Here is a 16,514-nt window from a genome sequence, read left to right as displayed (position 1 = left end):
GCCATGAAGTTATAGCTAACTCTCTTTGCTATTTTCAGCTTGCATAGAAAATTATTTTTTTCTATTTTTAGCAAAAGGGTAATTGGCTACTAGTCAAACTTTGCACTTTGAGGCAGCACTTCGTTATTTAAAATCAGAAATATTGTGAGCCTCATGATTTCAAGAGTCAAATGAAGCAGTGCTGAATTTCAGTAATAGGAGACAATCAGACATCCAAGTTACATCTAAGGCTTAAGAGATGTGCAGTTTCTTTTCTTTTTTTTTATAAGGAATTGTATTCCTTAGGCACTACTGTGAGCAAAGTGGTAAGGAAAACTATTTGGGTAAGCTAAAGCTGTCCAGATTTTACATCTAGAAAAGAACAGCCCAGCTTCAAATGAGGTCAAGCACAGTCTGACAAGGTGCCAGAATATGGGGACAGGACTAAATTTAATTTATATATTAAAATACTAATATCTTTATTACCAAGCTTCTTTCCAGGAACCAAAAAATGTCATTAAGCAGCGGTTTTCAAATTTTTTCATTTGTGGGCCCCTAAAAAATTTTGAACGGAGGTGCAGACCCCTTTGAATTGTAAGTGTGGGTACTCACATACTTTCCATTGATCATAGCAATCTTTTGTGGACCCCTTAGACATAGTCTATGCACCCCCAGGAGTCCGCAGACCACTGGTTGAAAGCCACTGCATTAGAGGAATGACTACAGTGTTAGAGACTTGGTTAGTAATAGTAAATGATACCGCTTAGTTCTTGTATGGCAAAGATAGGATTTTAAGCTGTAAAGTTTAGGTCAGGATCTGGGTCCAATATTTAATATGCCCCTACTGGCTCAGATATCATGTGGTCAGGTCCCCGGTTTAGGATGTGGCACAAAATATTTCTGGGGAACTCCATTTTTTTCTTCAGAACTTTGGAACAGTGAAAAAAAGGCTGACCTTCATGATCCATTCCAGACTTCACAGTAGACTCAGTGCTTGTTGGGATAAAATTTTGGGAGTGTAGGAAGTACTGTGTGGAATACCTATATAACACTGGTGTGATCAATAAAGCTTATGCTGTAGCCATACTGCTCTACTGTAGCTTTCTAATTTCATTTATAGATCCCTAGTAATGCACAGCTCAGGGAGTATCTCTAGTACAGGGGTGGGCAATTATTTGGGCTGGAAATCCACTTAGGGTATTTTGGTGACCTGTTATGGGCTGGGTCAGTACCCTCCAACCCTCCTGCCATGCTGGGTCAGCACCCCCTGCCTCTCCCTGCCCTGCAACAGCTCACCAAAACTCCCTAAGTGGCTCTGCCCCAGGGCCCAGCTCCACATTGTTACTGCCCAGCAATTCCCAACCTGGAGACCAACCTGGAACCCACGTGGCCAGAGCACAATCAGCTGGGTGGATTGGATGGGGCCACGGGCAGTGAGTAGTGTCCTGGAGTGGGATGTGTGGGCAGGGCAGGAACTGGTGCAAACAGGCACTTGTTGCAGGGGTGTATGGAGAGTGGATTGCAGTTCTGCCTTGGGCCCTGGCCCCTCATTGTCAACGACCTGCAATCCTAACCCCGGCCCCAGCTTTGCCCACCTGTCCCACCCCTGGACACTGCTCCCTGCCTGCCCGTGGTCCCATTTCAGCTGACCAGCCACATGGCCTGTCCATGCGGGTCCTGGGCTGGTCTCCATGGAGACCCCACCCACCTGCTCTGTCTGGCACCCCCAGCAGACAGGCTAGGTTTCCTGGGCAGTGAGGCTGGGTCCAATGGCACCAGCAGCTGAAAGGAGTCACCACCACATGGGCTACTGGGAAGTAAGTCTGGCCCCAACACCATTCCAGCCCCACCAGGTGACAAGGGATGGCAGGACTGGCTGCAAATGCCATGGCTCAGGCTGCCCCTGATGCCTAGGCTGGGCAGGGATGAGGGCCCTGCTGTAGGCCAGACAAAATCCCTTCACAGGCTGGATGCAGACCCGAGGCCATATTTTGCTCACTCCTGCTCTAGCAGGTACCGAGTGGTCTTGATTTTCTCAGGTAAGTGAAACATCAAAACCTTAGCAAGTTTATTCCAGTGGAGAGTGATTAAAAATATGGTTAGGTTTTAATGAACCAAAATCACAGTAGAAAAACCCCCCATGTGCACATTTGGTTTTAAATGGCTTGTTAGTGCCACGTAGGATGGCAAATGGAGAAATCAAACCTGATTGTCTACACTGCCATAGGAAAGCATCCAGTAACAGTGACTATAGGTAGTTCCTCTGTATTCTGCTAATTTTGGTTCAGTTTCTTAACTGCATAATCGCTCTGAGTTTCTAAGAGCCCACATTTCTGCCAAAGTTCCATTGTTAGCCAAGCATCCTTTATGATAAGATACATTACAGTGCTAGAATTAGCTTCCAGTTTGATTTGGCAGTGGCTTGACTTAAATGTCAGCTTGCAGAAAGCAAGGGGATTCCTAGCTGAGGTGTCTGTCCCATGAGACTGTTGTGTACCAACACATTTTATATAGCACAAAGCCAGTCAAATTAATTGCTTAGTTGTCACAGAAAGAATCTGGCACCTCATAAAAAAATTGTAGTAATGAAATCCCAGCAAAGAGAAGGAGTTCCTGAACATGCTGTGCACAGATCATCTTTTCTTTGCTTGGTTTGTCAGAACTTCAAATGCCTGATATTGCAAGCATAGGTTTTTTTGGGTTTTTTTCAGAGGAACATTCTTCCATTTATCTAATAGTAAAGTGGTCAGCTGGAAGCAAAGCATTCAAACACCTTCTTTGGAGGTCAGTCTGATTTAAAAATTAGTAGATTTAGTCTAAATTTTCATTTTTGCCTGTATCTTTTAAATTTAGTTACTATGATATGAAAGATTTAAATCTCTTAGCACTAGAATTTCTAGGGAATTGCTAGTTTCTGTCTCTCTTTCCTTCAGCTGTGGCATTTGTGGGTTGCATTTACCCAGAGAACCTTGTCTACAAACTGTTGTTACTGCATTGAAATCAATGATTCATGGCAGCTTTGGATCAGAGCCCTGTGTAGCTACCATGTCAGAATAAAAAATCAAAAATCTTAATTATGAATTTTTAGAGACTATATACATCTTCAGTTAATTTAATTGAAAATAAATCATCCCTGCTCCATTTTTCTAAAGATACTGGATTTTCATAAAACTTTAATACTGAGCAATTAAATAGGTGTTTATACATTCTTGGGGTTATGAAAAACAGGCATGGAGGTAATGTGCAATTTTTCTATATCTAAAGATCATGATCTCACTCATGCTTGTGGAAATTGTCACTGAACATTTGCCATTGTTTCTGCTTCCAGTTACTACCCGTTGACATGTTGCAGTGTCTGGGTAGACAGAGAATTGAGACTCCAGATGCATGAAAGGTTGCCTGGAGCTGGGTCACCACTCTTATTATAAGCCATTTTTAACTTGCACTCTGGCAAATTACTTACAAGAGAATGGATTTTCATTGAGTTTTAGATGCATATTAGTAACACTGAATTAGGTTCTCTATAGCAAAGGTAGGCAATCAGGTAACAGAACTCTAATTTCCAAAGGTTGGCCATAACTGAGGAAAATGAGAGATTTTCAGTGCTTGGAGATCACAGGAATTCCTGATAGAGAAAAATGCCTCTAGCTGGAAAAAGGTTAAGGGTATGTCAATATTTAGTACACAATCTGTTTCTTCAGTTGTATTTTCAAGAAACTTTTCTATGAATAAATGTGTTTTTATATGGCCCACCCTTTGCTTAATTTCTAACACATATTAAAATACTTATAATTGCCATCTGATTGGGAATCTAAAAAATACGTATAGCTATTTTCTACTTGTAACAACTTAGTAAATAAGTAAAAGTATTTTTAGCATCACTACATCTTACTTTCTACTATTTCTGAGTCAAATGTAAATATACAGGTACAAAACCTTTTGGACAACAAATCACATTTGCCTTTTCCTTCTAATTTTGTGTGTGATCTTACCAACATTTTTGTTTTGAACTGTTGCAAATTGTTTTGTATTATGGGTGGGGAAAAAGAGTGAGAGACAGAGACTTTGAATTTTTAAAGCTCTATTATGAAAATACTAAAAACAAAAGATAAAAATGCAAAAGTATTTAGCCCTCCCAGCAGCTGAGCATGTAGCACTTGTAAGCAACAAAGGCTATGTATAGATGTTCCTGGGATCCAATCTGCAATCTTGAAACTTTAAGTGGCATGATTGTAGATTGGATGCTGGTTGTGCAGATGTTTGCCAGTGCCAGGAGCCTGATCAAAGTAAGTCAAGATAGGGAGCGAGACTAGCAGATCCACGGGGTGGGGGAGTTGGTGGTATCAGCAGGGCTAGCAGGTCTATGTAGTGGGGGGAGGTTGGTAGGATCAAGGGAGCTAATGAGTTCATGGGTGAGTGGGGTTTGCAGGATCAGTGGGGCAAGCAGGTCTGCAGTGAGGAGGTTTTTAAGTTTGGTCATGGTTTGGCAGGACTAGGGGAGTTGGTGGGCCTGTGTGGGGGTTGGTGAGATCAGGAAGTCTGGTTGGAGGACATGTGGGTCTGTGGTGGTGGGTTGTTCATCTGGGAGTTGGGCTGTGGAGGGCTAAAGATAGCCTGATCAGGGTGGAGGTGGTAAGAACAGCACAGCCCCAGGGCTGGGGTGAGCAGCTGGGCTTTCCAGCCCTAGGGCTATACTGTGAACATTTATGCACATTCCTGGTATCCTATCTGCAGTCACATGGCTCACTTTAAGCCTCATGAATATCTATCAGGTCCTGTGTATGCACATGTTCACCAGTGCTGGGGGATGCACTGGGAACGTGCTCTAAGTAAGTTGGGCTGTAGGGGGGCTAGCAGGTTTTGGGGCATGTCTGGCAAGTTTGCAGAGGGGTCTAGTAGGTCCATTGTAGGGTTGGTAGGTCCACAGCAGGGGATATCCATCTAGGGCTGTGCTGGTACACAAGTTCGGGTTAGATCAGGCATGAATTAACCAGATCTACATAGTTCACCTTTTATGTGAACTAAAGTTAGATCAGGCTGGCTTTTTTTACTTGATATAACCCTTCCAAATGTATGTACAGATTGGCACTTAGATTAACTTAACCTTAGTTAGGTCATTCTGGGCACATTACACATCCAATGAATGCAACTAAATATAAACTGAGTTGGAGTAAACTAATCCTGACGTCACCATCTACACGTGCATTTAAGCACACTAATTTACTGTGCTGCTGGATACCACTTGTATTTGATGGGACTATCCAGCAATGCAATAAATTAGACTACTGCACCCTAATTACTGCGCATGTGTGGAGGTGGTGCTTTACTGTGCAGCAAATTAGTTTGCTATGCAGTAAAGCATCTCATGTAGATGCACCCTCTAAGTGTAACTTTTCTACATACAAAAAAAAAAAAGAGAGAGACATTGAAAGCCAGTAATTGAAATTAGTGACTGGAGTACAAATTGCACTATCAGTTATGCAGTAATGTGCATCTGAAACAATTCTACTGACTTCAGTGGAGTCGCTGTGGATTTACACAGCAGAAGGAGAGCAGAATTAGACCCTATATATTTATATACTGTACTGTTAATTTTACTAAAAAGATATCTAGGACCCCATTCTGTAACTAGATTTGCTATACAGAACATTGCACCCACATGGAAACCCACACATTTCCCAGGATGCTGGGGTCAACTGTAGCAAATCTAAGTGAAGGTTTGGAATGAAACATGCTTCTGTGTTTGTGCATGCTGAATTCTGTGTCTATCTACAATTGCAGGGTTGATTTTAACAATTTTATTGAGAATCTTTTGATATTTTGTTTTTTTAAGCTCCATCACCTAGAGCAGGGGTGTGCAATTATTTTGGCGGGAGGGGTGTACATAATAAGTTTTGGGAACCTGTTGAGACCCACATCCATCTTTGTCACACTCTCTTACACTCTTTCTCTTGCCTCGCCTCTTCTCTTTTCTTCAGTTGTCTTAGTCTCGGTCTCAGTCTTGGTCTCTCTGTCTCACTTCGCTTCCCTGTCTCCAGAACCTGGCCAAAGCTGTTGTTTGTCAGAAGTCCTGATGCTCAGCTGTTGACTCAGATGGGGAATTCCATCTGGGCTCACAGCTGAGCACTGGGGCTCCTGGCAAACTACAGCTTTGGCTGGGATCTGGAGGAGGGGAGGGAAGAAGTGGGACAGAGACAGAGAAGAGAAAAATGGAGAGAGATACTGCTACTGACCTGCTGTAGCAGGAGCTCCTGCCTGGGTCCACAGCTGACACCACTGGGGGGGTTCCAAGTTGGGGGTCCAGGTGGGAGCTTCCACCATGATGGGAGGGCAGCGGGTCAGCTGTGGTTCATAGATTTCATTGACATTAGGGCCGAAAGGGACCTTGGAAGATCATTGAGTTGTTACCAGCAAGTTCTGTATCTTGGCTCTTGAACCTGCATGCAGTGTTCACAACTGATGCCTCTGGTCACTTGCTACAGCAGAAGCCCCATCCAGGTCTACAGCTGATGCCTGATGTTGCTGGGTGCAAGCAGTCCTACCCGCCTGCCTGGCACCACCTGGCAGCTGGAGCCTCTGGCTGCCTTTGGGCCAGATCCAGTAGTTGGTGGCTGTCTATCTGCACACCAGATCAAATCTGTTGGTGGCTCAAATCTGGCCCGTGGGCCATATATTGCCCACCCCTGCCCTAGAGTCATCTTATAAGAGATTCTCAGCTTTTACCTGGTTATAAAGAGTGAAAAACATGGCCTCTAAAAGCTTAACAATACAAAAGACAAATACAAAGAATTCAACATTTATTATTTTTGTAACATCTCATTATGTTTATGCCAGTCTAATGGTTCTTGGGGTGCTATCTTAGGATTTTTGAATGACCAGGTTTGGCACTATTGCAATTAGATCTTTAATTGTTAGAAAAGTCTTTCTAAATGTATCCCCTCCAGGAATTTCACTGCTAGATGAATGTACAATTACCATATACGCTAATTTTAATTTCAGACTCTATTTTTAATGTTTTACTATGTTATGGAACAGGACTATAAATAGGATCCAAAATTGACAAATAATTTAAAGCTGGGGATATTAATATTTCTATAGCTTTTTGTAGTGTTATAGGTGTGGTAATAAGAAAACTGATGAAGAAATGTTAGATGAGTTCAGATGAATTAATCTTAAAAAAAGAAGGCTGGGGGATTTGATAATGGTCTTCAAATGCAAAAAGGATTATTACAAAGAGGATGCGTCTGTGTCCACTGGGACAGGACTAGAGATAACAGTAAACTGCACCATGGGCGATTTAGATTAGATATTAGGAAGAACTGTTTATGAGAGTGGTTAAGTGTGGGCATAGATTACCTAGAGGTGTAGAATATCTACAAATGGAGGTTTTTAAGTGCAGATTAGATAAACATTTGTCTGGGATGGTATAAACAGATGACAATTCTGCCTTGAGTAGGTAGTTGGACTAGATGACCTTTTGAGGTCCCATCCAGCCCATTTTTCTCTGATTCTGTGATTTTGCTTCTTTCCATCCAGTGCTTTTGTCCTGACCCCTTTCCCCCCCACAATCAACATAATCATCTATATTTATCCAGGTTGTGCTCTGTTTCTTTAGTTAATAAGAGAAGGACTTTCAGCTAAGCACAACCCAGAAAAAAATGTTGACTTTACCCTCTCACAAACAAAACTGAAATCCTCATTAACACATTACTTTGTTATGGTATAGGGCACTGCTCTGAACATCTATTCACATTTAAGTCTTTCAGCTGAATACATATTCATCTGATCCTTTACCTCAGGCTACAACAGGGACTCTAAGCAGTAACATAGAACTTTTAAATCTCCATGAAGCAATATTGTATATAATTTTTCCCCTTATTCTATGTTGTTCTTTTTTAATGTGTCTTCCATCTTGTTATATACTAGGAACAACACTTGTGGTATCACAGTGTGCTCATGATAAAATACTTTTATCATTAACATTTATAGCAAATTTTGTTCCTTATTTAGAAGTTGAAACTTGTGTTACTTTTAAAAAAAATAGAACAATTTCTTGTCCTGTTGTTTTGACTTATCTTTACCACCTTGGGGCCTTTCCTTGAATGTTAAAGCAAACAGCATTTTTGAGCAATACTAGTTAAACTGAAACTGAACCCAAATTAACAAGAATATCACAAGGCTGCTAACAAAGTGCTTAGGGCTGCTGACTTAAGGGTCTGCTAGGGGTGTTCCTCCCCAAGCAGGTGTTTTCCTGCATTACTGGGATGTGAGGTCTGAACTACTGACTTTAAAGGATTTGGGAACAGGCTCTAAGTGCAGCACAATACTGGAGGCTTTTATTCACTCTAGGGGCACATCTGCACATTGACATACAGTGACATGGTCTTTTGAAAGTACTAAAGCATGTATGGGTGGTTACTGCACTGTGTGTGAAGTGCACGGTTAGATTTTGCCACTATGTCACTGTAGTGGCACACTATACTTGGGGAATATGCTGCTACAGCAGAGTAGCTGGCAATCACATGTATACCCATGTGATTGCTATGTCTCCATAGCACACTGTACAACAACGTAGTGTGCCACTACGTCACTGTAGGGCAACATGTAGATGCACTCTAGTAGTCCTAAATGGCATGTATAATCCTATGTATTTCAACTATTACTCACATAAGAATGAGTTTATATAAATTCATACAATCATAGAAAAATAAAGGTCTGGAAAGGACCATCAGAGGTATCTAGCCCAGTCCCTCTGCCAGAGGCAGGATCATCCCAATCCAAACCATCCTATATAAATCCGTTGTCTAACATATTAGCAAAAGTACACAGTTAATACTGACACAACCACAAGGCATAACACCCTAGCCTGCCACAGGTAAAGCAGGGGGGAACAAATTGTTCATCCTGTAGTTTGTATGAACTTCAAAGACTTGGATGAAAACTGGAGTGAAATTTGGTGCCATGTGTACTTACAAAAATCTGTAACTGGAAAAGCACTACGAGGCACAAAACTTCACATTCTTATTTTGGCTCCTACTCAGACATGAAGAGACTCCACTCTGGTTCTCCGTGATTAAACAGGGATTGTGGTCCATACGTTTTATCGATTTTTTTGGCCTGATTTAGGTTCAATCCTATGTACTCTGGTCCTTTAGATGAGGGGTATGTAACATATTGCCTGCAGCACTTCTCATGGGCTAGACCAGCAGTCTCCAAACATTTTTGATCACGTACCCCCAGTATATGTATATTTATTTATTTATAAATTATATACATGTACTACTCGCGTACTGTATGTGACATGTGACTGTCTGACATATGGACTGAGTGAGGGCACTAGCGTCAATCCATATATTAAATATTAGTAAAGCTTAATTTCTTTCTTATTTTTTTAGATAAAAAGTAAATATAAATAGAAGTTCTAATATTTTCTTCTCGCACCCCAATGGATTGCCTTGTGCACCCCCTGGGGTGCGCGCACCCCACTTTGGAGACCACTGGGCTAGACAAACCACATCCATAGGCTAGATTTGTCTTATGGGGCTCATTGCTGAGGCTGCCAAAGTCCCTGCAGTGGCAGCATTAATCCCTGCTGTTTCAGTGTAGCTCCAGAACTCAGGGAGTTAATGCTTCTCTTCCCTCTCAACAAACACCCAACCTGCCACTAAAATCAGGGTTTTTAATTATCCCTGATGACTAAAACTGATGATGGGGAAAAGAGAGGATCAGAAGCAGCAGCAGCAACTCCCTGGGTTCGATAATCACATCAGAACAGTAGCTCCTGCAGCCTTAGGGATTAATGCCTTCACTGCTGTTCCCAGGTTGTCTGGCCCTTGAAAAATTCTGAGGTTCAGATCCAGCCTGTGAGAAGCTCCTCATTTCAGCCTGTGGGGCCCAATGAGTTTTACAGCCCTGCTTTAGATTATTTCTGCCAGTGGCAAGATTGATCACTACACAGTGGCACTATGTCTGGGACTGAAGACAGCTATAGTCTCACATCTTGCCTGGAGATAAACCTTGGACTTTAGTGTTAAAAAAAATGGAATATAGTGCATCTGTTCACTGTTAAAATGGCAGATTAAGACCCCAAACACAGTACTTTATCCTAATTACATTACTTAAGTCACATTCTGAGCTGTTACACTGGTGTACACATAAGATGATTGACTTCACTAAAGTTCATAGGCATATCTGAAGGCTAAGCTTTGTCCACTGTCTTATGGGAAGGATGGGCAAGCTGAGTGGTATATGAACCTTGAAAACGTGCTGTCTTATTCTTTTGGGTAAAAAACCTTATTTGTTATCTGAAATTTTTTAATTTTGTAATTTAAATTTATGCTTTTATTAAGGTAAGAGTAGAAAACAATATTTTCTAGAAAAAAAGAAATCTGAGCACTGTATTACGGAGAGGAGAGATTTTTTTCCTTCAGATTGTCTTCTGATAATTTTTTTCTCTCCTTTTTTCAGAATCTCACTATATTTGTTTTTCTCTCTGTCTGCTGTATTCCGCCTTTTTCACCTTATTTTTTTAGTCTCTCCTAAGGAAAACTAAATCACAGACACCCAACTTCAAATCACACCTTCAAACCACAACATTTGAATGGGTTTGAAATTAGACAAAATGAGCCTGTAGCTAGAACGCTTATTATCATAACATATGAAACATTTATTAGCATAATAAACTGATTCATATTGGTATGGTGTTGATTTGCTAATTAGGCTATGGTTGGTGGTCTTTGATTTAATAACAGCATTATGGCTTTCTGGCTCTAAGTAATTTTTAAAACACATGATCTTAATATAATATTACTTATAAAAATGTACGTAGCCTGCTAATTCTAAGTGTCAGCTGTTGGCAACAAACATTCCTTCAGTTCCAGAGCAAACTACTGTAAAACACTGAAAGAATGCACAGGAACAAAACCTAAGACTGTAGATGGTACTGAACTGTATTCTGTTGCTGGTTTAATGGTGACAGCCGACCCGATAAAAATACTTGCTCCTGAACTTATTGTTGAAGAAGACTTTTTAATACCCACATAAATAATTACTTTTGGTTATCAATACAAATACATTTCCTTTTATTTAATTTTGATAGCACTGTGAAGAAAGAGGAAAGAAAATCTATCTTGGCTCTGTGAACCTTTTGGGGGGAGGGAAGGAATAAAACAGAGTTGAAGTTTATGAAATTAGATCCTTTAACATTTGCTGATTTTGTTTTAGTTTACAGACCCAAGAGCTTCTTAGTATATTTCAACCTACTGACAGGAACAGAAATCTGCTGATAAAAGATCTAGTTCTCTTAACATGATTCGCATGATTCTCTTGGGACTGAGATGAACTCAAAAGCCACTCCACTCTCTTTAAAGATGTTTATGTATTATTTAAAATAAATTAAGATGTACTTCTAATTACTGCTTAATGTAGCAATATACTGGGCCAAACATTTGTCACTGACAGTCAAATAACTTTCTGAGTGAGGCATAGAGAAAGTAGGAGAGAGAGCAAGGGGAAGAGCAGTGCCCTTCTAGCAGGACTGTTTCTGCAGCTGTTGTGTACGTTAATCCAGGGAGCAGATCTCCCAACACTAAATATAGCCAGAAGTGTCAGTTTACGTGACAAAAAAAATTGAAAAGAAAGCATTTAACCAGGGGTCATGTTAAATTAGTCTTGGTTTTCTTTAAGAAGGAAATGCAAATAATGGAATATTGACTAAAGGCTGGATTTTATACTGTAATTTTTTAATATATGGTAAAAGGGTGGAGGATAGTAAAATCCTACCAATGCAGTACTCCTGTCATTATTATCTGTTATTGACTCTTCTATGGGAAGCGAACAGGCTCCGACGGAACTTGGGAACCCCACCAATCCTATCCAGCCTCTTTATGATTCTGCGGGACATTGTTTCTCTTTCATTCTAATTCACATGTCAGTGTAATTTAAGTCAGATGGTTTAAAAGTGATCTGCTCTCTGTATATGTCTTATCAGCAATAATTAGCATTCAGCTATACATGTTCATTCATCTTCTGTGCACCTGTGCAGTGTTATCAAAACACAGTATAGATCTAAAGTCAAGACATTACCTTTTTCAGTTTCTCCAGATGTTGGTGTCCAACCCTGGCACTCAGTTGTGATGACAATTATGCAGAAGTATAAGATTAAAGTTTATGGAGGCACGGGAATTCTTCAGGTCCTTAGGAACAGAAGCAACTACAAGTCCATCGGGTGAAAGGAGTTAACCTTAGTTATAGTGAGGATGGCTGTAAGAAGCTGGACAACCTGTCACCACCGGAGCAATAGCATTTGTCAGTTTGCAGGTCCCAAGTTATTTTAAGCAGCATAAACCATGTGCCTGTGAAACATTCCACCTCATTGGACAGGAGAATATTAAGCAAAGGGATTCCATGCTGTAACAGCACCTAGGAACAGCTAGTCATTCTCTCTATCCATAAAATTTCTCCTATAGATGCTTATGCAATCTTTGCTGATTCATTCATGGGACAGTCTCAGACATATTCATATTGTATTACTCCTGCCAGATCCCTTTATATTTTCATAATAGACTTTTTCATTTATTATTCTTGTTATCTTTAGATTTTCATCATAACCCAAAGATTACAGTCCCAAGTAATTCTGTTAACATGTGACCATTTAAACGTTAGGCAACTACATAGACATAATCCAGCAAACTCAGTAAACTCGTGATACAAGCATTTTTAGAAATGTTTTTGTATGCTCATTTTATTAAATATATGTTGCAATCAGGTAGAAATTCCTAACAATGCCCAATGACTGTAAAGCCTCCAAAACCAGAACTTCTAAAATGTGTTATCTTAAAACTAGAGAAATAAATTGTTTGGTGAAAACCAGTTAAAAGGGCCAAATAAACTTTTTAGCTTCAGATAAATGGAAATGTCAAAATACATGTGGAATAATTTCAGAATATTCAAACTAGTGCACAGAAAAGACATCTAAAACTATCAATATTATTATTTACAATAAAGACATATAAGAGTAAATTATCAATCACATGTATGTGAATAAACTCCAACATGTTATCTTGAAAATGCAGGGGATAGATTTTCTTTCTATACATTTTAGGTACTAACACAAGAGAGAGCTAAACAGGGTTCGAATTACAGCGGCCCTAGATTTTAGGAAGGCAGACTTCAACGAGCTAAGGAGGATAGTTGGAGAAGCACTGAGGTCCCAGAGGGGAGGGGAGCCAGGTGTCCAAGGAGAGTGGTCGCTCTTTAAGGAGACAATCCTCCAAGCCCAAAGGAAGGTAATCCCAACGAGGATCAAAGGAAGCAGGAGGGCACACAAGCCTCCATGGCTCACCAAAAGCATCCGGGAATGTCTCCTTGCTAAAAAGGAGGCTTACACCCAATGGAAAGAAGGGGTCATCACCAGGGAGGACTATTCTGTAGTTGCTCAGGGATGTAGGGGGGTAGTTAGGAAGGCCAAGGCAGAGATGGAACTGGGGCTAGCTTCCCAGATTAAGGACAATTAGAAGTCCTTTTTTAAATATGTAGGGGGTAAAAAGAAGGTCCCGGGTAATGTGGGGCCCTTGCAGGACGCCATGGGCAACTTGGTCGTCACACCAGACGGCAAAGCTAACATGTTTAACGATTTCTTTGCCTCCGTCTTTCTAAGTAGGGACCAGAACAGCCACCTCCCTGCTGGGCCCCCCTTGGGCCCCAGGGGAGGCACACCTGGGCCACGGGTTCGCGAGGATTTAGTTAGGGAGCTTCTGGAGGGGTTGGACTATTCAAGTCAGCCGGCCCGGATGATCTCCACCCTAGAGTTCTAAAGGAACTGGCCGAGGTCATTGCAAGTCCCCTGGCACAACTTTACGAGCACTCGTGGTGCTCTGGTGAGGTACCGGAGGACTGGAAGAGGGCCAACGTGGTCCCCATCTTCAAAAAAGGCAGGAAGGAGGACCCAGGAAACTATAGGCCGGTTAGTCTGACCTCGATCCTAGGCAAGCTGGTTGGGAAAATTATGCTGGCACACATCCAGGAGGGGCCAGCAGGGGACTGCATGCTTAGGGGCAACCAACATGGGTTCATCAGTGGCAGGTCCTGTCAGACCAACCTGGTGGCCTTTTATGATCAGATCACCAGATCATTAGATGCAGGGGTAGCAGTGGATATAGTCTTCCTGGACTTCCGGAAGGCTTTCGACACTGTCTCTCACCCCATTCTCATTAAGAAACTGGGGGGCTGTGGTGTAGACAGCCACACAGTCAAATGGGTCGCCAACTGGCTGGAGGGCTGCACCCAGAGGGTGGTAGTGGATGGGTCCTTCTCAACCTGGAAGGACGTGGGCAGGGGGGTCCCCCAGGGCTCGGTCCTCAGGCCCGCATTGTTCAACATCTTCATCAGCGATTTGGATGAGGGGGTAAAAAGCACCCTGTTCAAATTTGCTGATGACACTAAGATGTGGGGGGACGTGGGCACACTGGAAGGATGCAACAGGCTACAATCAGACCTAGACAGGTTACAAGGGTGGGCAGATGAGAATAGGATGGGTTTCAACACAGACAAGTGCAAGATGATGCACCTCGGGAGGAACAACCGGCACCATACCTACAGGTTGGGGAACTCCCTTCTTGTCAGCACGGAGGCGGAAAGGGTTCTGGGGGTCATCATTGACTCCAAGATGAACGTGGGCCGACAGTGTGGGGAGGCAGTTAGGAAGGCCAACCACACCTTGTCATGCATCCACAGATGCATCTCGAGCAGGTCCAAAGAGGTGATCCTCCCCCTCTATGCGGCACTGGTCAGGCCGCAGTTGGAGTACTGCATCCAGTTCTGGGCACCACACTTCAAGAGGGATGTCAACAGCATGGAGAGGGTCCAGAGGAGGGCCACTCGTATGATCAGGGGACAACAGGGCAGGCCCTATGAGGAGAGGCTACGGGACCTGAACCTGTTCAGCCTCCAAAAGAGAAGGCTGAGGGGGGATCTTGTAGCCTGTTATAAACTAGTCAGGGGGATCAGCAGGCATTGGGGGAGTCACTGTTCCCCTGAGCACCACCAGGAGTGACCAGGAATAATGGTCACAAGCTGGCAGAGGGTAGGTTTAGGTTAGATATCAGGAGGCGCTACTTCACGGTCAGGGCAGCTAGGGTCTGGAACCAGCTTCCAAGAGAAGTGGTGCAGGCTCCTACCCTGGGGGTGTTTAAGAGGAGGTTAGATGAACATCTTGCTGGGGTCGTTTGACCCCAGTATTCTTTCCTGCCATGGCAGGGGGTCGGATTAAATGATCTGCTCAGGTCCCTTCCGACCCTAGAAACTATGAAACTATGAAACTACACTTGAATTCTTGGGGGGGGAGGGGAGTCTGTGATGGTGGTAGCTTAAAGCCCCCTGCCCTGTATTTTGAACCCCGGAGCTAAACTATTCACCATTAAAATGCAATTTCATTGCTGGTTTATTCACTTACACAAAGTATTTAGCATACCAAGCATTATACTACTAATACATATATATTTTGGAGGGTAAGGGGGGATAATTTTTTTCTGGTATTAATGATTTAACCAATTGTTATAGCATAACATTTTGACCTCTCCTTTTTTTCACCAAATCAGTAGTAATTTGTCTGACATTTATTAAATGTAATACTTAGCCCAGTGAGATATTTTAGGGAAAGTGTTTATAGGATGCAGTTACCAGACAAGGCATTTATAATGTTACAAATTACGCTCTTAAAGCCACGTGCAGTTCGCTCTAGGCTGGGGCAATGATCATTTAGAGCAAGTATTCAAAGTCAGATACAGAATCTTTATTCGCTCGACCGAGGTGCCTCTGGAGAGGGACCCCCCTACTACTTACAATACTTTTTATACTTTCTAAGTGCATAAGCGTTAGTTCGTGATTAGCTCATGCTCGTAAAAAATACCCAATCATCTATTAACTAAATCACTATTCTGTCCAATCAAGTGGCACTGTGGGCGTGAACACAGAAGTTTAACTCTCAGGAATTACATGCCCCCTATATTTTGTCTCAAGATGTTTCTTTATCTAACAAAAACAAATCATGCCCGACTTTCAAGGTTCTCTTGTCGATGAGACTCCCCTGTTGACTGGATTCAGCTAGTTTCATATCTTATCAGTAACCCTCACACAGTAACCCTTTTCCCTCCATGCCGTCTCGTAAGTGCTGTGTTTATGAAATGGAGGTGAAAGGACAAAGAAATTGCCTCACTTTTAGCATTACAAAGCCTTGCTTTAACCCTACAAGATTCATATACAATAATAATGTGAAAAGTCAGGGTAATTTACTGTTCAAAAGTCCTTGAAAAATTTTTTGTTTAGGAACATAGGCCTAGAAGTGGCCTCCTGAGTTATAAAGTACAGCTTGTAATGCTCACAAAGAAATCTTCAACAATCGCTACTTCACACCTTTACCCACAAAGGATAAAATCTGAAATTCCAGGAACACCCTCTAAGATGCTGCAGATATAAAATCAGGGGAGATGATTAACAATGCTCTTTCATTGCAATGAGAGGGAGGTAGTTGGTATGTT

General features: G+C 42.0%; 1 protein-coding gene across 5 annotated transcripts in view; it reads right to left on the bottom strand.

The window, feature by feature from the left end:
- Nucleotides 1-16,514, bottom strand: part of MYPN (myopalladin) — a 145,879-nt gene that overhangs the window by 101,971 nt on the left and 27,394 nt on the right. For 2 of the 5 annotated variants that reach the window (XM_090056712.1, XM_090056708.1), the window contains exon 2: nt 12,064-12,259. The exons of the other annotated variants lie outside the window; for them this stretch is intronic. The gene's annotated coding sequence lies outside the window, so the exon portion shown is untranslated. The remainder of the gene's footprint in view (nt 1-12,063; nt 12,260-16,514) is intronic. 5 annotated transcript variants of the gene reach the window in all.

Source organism: Crocodylus siamensis, chromosome 7 (assembly GCF_052110815.1).
Source record: "Crocodylus siamensis isolate JL-2025a chromosome 7, ASM5211081v1, whole genome shotgun sequence".
Taxonomy (NCBI): domain Eukaryota; kingdom Metazoa; phylum Chordata; order Crocodylia; family Crocodylidae; genus Crocodylus; species Crocodylus siamensis.
The sequence above is the reverse complement of the archived record's forward strand: the minus strand, read 5'-3'. Positions and strand labels throughout refer to the sequence as shown.